Source organism: Cottoperca gobio, chromosome 13 (assembly GCF_900634415.1).
Source record: "Cottoperca gobio chromosome 13, fCotGob3.1, whole genome shotgun sequence".
In the NCBI taxonomy this organism is placed as follows: Eukaryota; Metazoa; Chordata; class Actinopteri; order Perciformes; family Bovichtidae; genus Cottoperca; species Cottoperca gobio.
In genome coordinates, this window is record NC_041367.1 from 974,329 (window position 1) to 979,465 (window position 5,137).

The window sequence follows — 5,137 nt, forward strand, 5'->3', positions numbered from 1 at the left end:
AGTTACTCTCAGGGGTTCTGCAGGGGTCAAGACACACACAGTATAGCCCGGTTCACACTAGCAATGTCGGACCGTTTTTGTCGGCCGTCAAACAATTGTCTGCCGATAATTTGGCAACACACAATTCTTCTTTGCAGTGTTAGATTACAAAGATTTAGTTGCTTAGTAAAAATGTGTTAGACAAAATAAATTCAGCCCACTCTATTATTCGTGACGTCACGCTCCACTTGGCCATCATTGGCTGCAGCTGATCACGCCACATTGCTTGGCTTTGATATCTGTGCTGCAGGGAACTTGGGCTCAGTAGTCGACTTGTGGTTGTTGTGATTGTGCGTCATTTGTGATTTTCTTTTAATCTTTCAATCCCTTCATACTAACTATGTCGAGCAAAAAACTAAAGTGGTTGGACGAATACGTACAATATGGATTTACATGTATAATCAAATCAAATTTATTTATATAGCCCAATATCACAAATTATACATTTGTCTCAGTGCGCTTTACAGACTGTACAGGATACGACACCTTCTGTCCTTAGATCCTCGCATCGCACAAGGAAAAACCTCCTAAAAGAAACCCCATAATTAAAGGCGGATAAAAAGTTGCTAGACATCCAAGTTTTTATGTCCTTAAGGCTTGATATTAGGTCTCGGCCTGTTTGTTAGATGTTTTGTGTTGTGTTTGTACTTCCTGTTTTATTTTGTTAATTACCTGTTCTCTGTTGTTTCTACTTCCTACCCCCCAGGTGTTCCCAATCTGTTCGTTAGTGTCCTCACCTGTGTCTCGTTCCCTCTCACTTCTTGGTGTGTATATAGAGTCTGTTTTGTTTGTCTCTTGTTGCCAGTTCGACTTCGTACTTCGATGTCAAGAGTTCCAGCATTAGTCCCGTCTCCTGTTTCCTGTTTCCCTGGCTTGCTCGACCTTGTTTCCGTGACTCGATTCTGCCCTTGCCTGATCCTTGTCTGCTGTACACACTACAGGTGAACAGAGTCATACATGTTGTACACACTACAGGTGAACAGAGTCATACATGTTGTACACACTACAGGTGAACAGAGTCATACATGTTGTACACACTACAGGTGAACAGAGTCATACATGTTGTACACACTACAGGTGAACAGAGTCATACATGTAACTAACAGATATCAGCATGAAGCTTCCCCACTTCATGACTCACATCAACACAGTTTATATCACAAGTGTTCTGACAGGTCGTGTTTGTGGCTGATCCTGATGACGTCAGTACTTACCTGAGTAATCTGATTACTTCTTCCAGATATATGAAGTGTGGCCCGCAGCCACCAGGTGTCGCCCTCTGTGTGAAATACTTTGCTCAGTGTTTTTGTTTCCAGCAGCTTCTCAACACTGGAACTTGTTCTGCTTTTATTTCTAGTAATTACACGTTTTAGGTGTGAAGGTAAACAGCGAGTCACGTCAGGTCACGTCAGGTCACGTCAGGTCACGTCAGGTCACGTCAGGTCACGTCAGGTCACGTCAGGTCACGTGAGGAGGATGTACAGCCTGCATCATATTGTGCCAAGTTCTCTCAGAAAACAAGGAGCAGGGACTCGTTGGGACGTAAATCATACTTGAAGAAAGGTAGAACTTTCTCAGAATTTGTGCAACTAATAATTACTTGATTGATGGATTATTCGTTTTGTCTATAAAAAGGCAAAACAACAGTAAAGAATGTGTTTAAAAGTCTTGTTCTGTCGTCCAGAACCCAAAGATAAACAGGGAAAAGCAGCAAATCTTCACATTGTAGATGAGATCTGCATGAACTTTAAGTTTTCACTGATGATCTGAATATTTGGAGATCATTTCCATGTTCACATTGCAGCACTACGTTTAGGACAAAGTGCTGACTAACTCTGCAAACACCACAAACACACTTATTGAAAGTTATTTCCAGAACGAAAACATATCTTCTTATAATCAGCCAATGAGGTAATAATCATTGTGTTGCACTAATAAACATTTTAGGTGCATCCTGAAGCTAACATTTGACATATTTCCAAAGTGTTATTGATATTATTGTCTTTTTATTTTTTAATAATGGCTGCATAATCAAATGTATTGTCATTATTTCAAAATAAAAGCACATAACTGTCAGCTGTTCAGTCCGAATGTTTTCCATTTAGTTAGTATTGAGAAACAACACGCATGTAACACTTTGCTGCGCTGTGATTGGCTGCCGCTGGTCTCTAGCTCAGCCCTGGACCAATGGGCGGGCGGGGTTGTTTGTGCACGGCTCCTGCGCGCCTATAAAGCGGCAGCTATGAGGGATGAGGAGAGAAACAGTGATGCAAAGAAAGCAAACACACTTCCTGCCTCCGAGTTCCCACGGCTGCTTCTCATCTGTGTCTCTTTCTGTCGTCGAGGGACATCTGACTGAGGACGGAGCGGCTCTGTTTGTCCCTAAATCCAGGTATGTCCGCGCGGAGGATGCTCCACACACACACACACACACACACACACACACACACACACACACACACACACACACACACTCACTGGAGGAGAGGCTGACTCATGTTTCTGCCGTGGTTTCATAAGAGGGAATCACCATCTCACATGTGAGTGACAGGTGTCCTGCAGAGGAAGTGTCTGTTCACTTGTGTGATGTCTGCAGAGCTGCAACAGCTGACATCAACTTGAACTCTTCTACATCCTCATGTTCTCTCTTCGTGTGAATGATGCACCTGTCCTGCTAAACACAAGACACATGCGTCTCACATAAGATCACATGAGTCGTTGCTTTCAGTCAGCATCTTCCGGTTCCCTTGACTTTGCTCGGGCACTGCATGAAAGTTAGGATTTAATTTCTAAACTGAAAAGGCGACAGTGTGTCCGGAGCAGCTGCAGAGGAACATCTGCAGATGTTCCTCTGCAGCTGTTCCTCTGCAGAGGAACAGCTGCAGAGGAGCAGCGGAGGCGCTTCTGTGTCCGGAAGCTTGTTGCCTGTGTTGCTTCCAGTTAACGTCTTTGTTTCAGCTGATGGTAAGTCCCCGTGTTGTTGATACGGAACAGCTGAGCGCCTCTTGCGTTACACGAGCGTCAATCCGCGAGACACGAGCGCGATGGTCCCGGAAAAGTGCAGATATTGTCTTCAAAATAAAAGCATGCAAATGCGTTCAGATAAGTGCAGAACCTTCAGTTTCTCTAAGTATTCAGCTCTTTGTTGTCCTGCATCAATTACACTCAAATACATCCCATAATACATAGATTTTGTATTTTTTAACACCATGAATTCAGCCTTTTATGTTCATTTAATAGCCTATATAACACAACAAAATAATGCAAATACAGAAATCAACAATGTTTCTCCTGTTTTTAATAAATATTAATAAATGGTGGAGTATATTAATTACAATAGATGCAATATTTAACAAGTATTTGGAACAAAATAAATTATACAAACTCCGAAACTACATCTTAACCACAGTTAAGTTACTAACTGTTAACTTGTTACTATACGTAGTTTATATAATTGCATGGTCTATTATTGTATTAGGATTTTAAGATAAAATAATCCTTTATTTGTCCAAGTGCAACAATAGAAAGTATAATAAATAAGATAAAAAACTAAATATAGTAAACCCTAATTATTGGATTATAATGATTGCACATATGATATGTAATATTGCACAGAATATAATATATTGTATATGTCTTGCTATAGCATATCAACATCTCATTCACAGAACCTCATTTATCAGACCTTTATTTTGAAACGAGAAACCGGAACTGTGGTGTCTTCTCCTGGCCTCAGTGCAGGGAGGAGACTGGTGTACAGTTAGGAAACAGGGGGGGGGGGATGATTTCAGTCCAGTTCAGACCAGTTCCTGCGCTTCTCTTCATTCACTGCTAAAGATTTGTGTTATTGTTCTGTGTGTTGTATAAACTCTGAGAAGCTGGATGGAGTGTGTGTCGTGACTTCTTTGTGTTACATGTTCTGCAGTGAGACACAACTGTTTCACAACTCAGGACACTCACCTTTTCTTTCACCTGGGGGCCAAACAACACAAGTGTTACAATAAACAAGCGAATGTGATACATGTGTGTGTGTATATATATGTATGTATATATATGTATGTGTATATATATGTATGTGTATATATATATATATATATATATATATATATATATATATATATATATATATATATATATATATATATATATATATATATATATATATATATATATATATTATATATATATATATATATATGTGTGTATTATGTAATAAAGTCATTATACAGTTAGCACATTATAAGTGTACAATATTTAGCAGTGATCTGTTTTAGATATTCAAATAAAGAACATTTTGTTATTTACACCAGGGTTCACGTATGTGTCCATATTTGTACATGCTGTCCTGTTTGCTGGCTCTTCTTCATCGTGCAGATGAAGAGGAGCGCAGATGATACAGAGATGACGCCGTGAATCTCGCGCCGCACTGGTTCGAACCGGCTGGAGCTCGCGGTGCATTCACGCGCAGTGGTGTTTCCTGTAAACACACACTTGTTTTTACCAAAGTATCTTTTTTATCACAACCTCCAAATATCCACTTCAACAGTAACATTTCTGTTCATGTGTCCGTGCGAACACCGGGAAGTGAAGCAGGCAGTGTCCTGTCCAGCTGTCGTTTAATCCATCAAATTAAATGACAGGTCTTATTTTAATTTTAATATTTTAAACTTTGACATTTAGAAAGCTGGAGAGCATGAATGTGTGACTGTGGTCCGAGCTTCACACTCAAATCCCTCACTTTGAATAGTTTAATGCAGAAACGCTCAGCAGGGACATAATGTCCTGAGAATAAAGACCTCTACAGTCTTTGTCCCACAGGACCTGAATGCAACATCAACCTCACGTGTAGCTGCTGCACGAGCTATGTCACCAGCAGCCAATAGGAGACGAGCAGATGAAGTGTCAAGCCAATCAGAGGCGTGTGGGGGCGGGAGTGTTCTAATATTAATAGGTGGAGTTAATACACCTCACAGACCTCAGCTGTTTCTGTCTGTGGGAGTTTATCAACCAGCATCATCAGGAACAAAGTGTGTGTGTGTGTGTGTGTGTGTGTGTGTGTGTGTGTGTGTGTGTGTGTGTGTGTGTGTGTGTGTGCATG

At 40.7% G+C, this 5,137-nt stretch overlaps 1 protein-coding gene across 1 annotated transcript in view; it reads left to right on the forward strand.

Annotated features, from left to right (window-relative positions):
* The first annotated feature begins 2,295 nt into the window (after positions 1 to 2,295).
* Positions 2,296 to 5,137, forward strand: part of LOC115017415 (large neutral amino acids transporter small subunit 4-like) — a 28,030-nt gene continuing 25,188 nt past the window's right edge. Inside the window, exon 1 of the mRNA XM_029445825.1 lies at positions 2,296 to 2,431. The gene's annotated coding sequence lies outside the window, so the exon portion shown is untranslated. The remainder of the gene's footprint in view (positions 2,432 to 5,137) is intronic.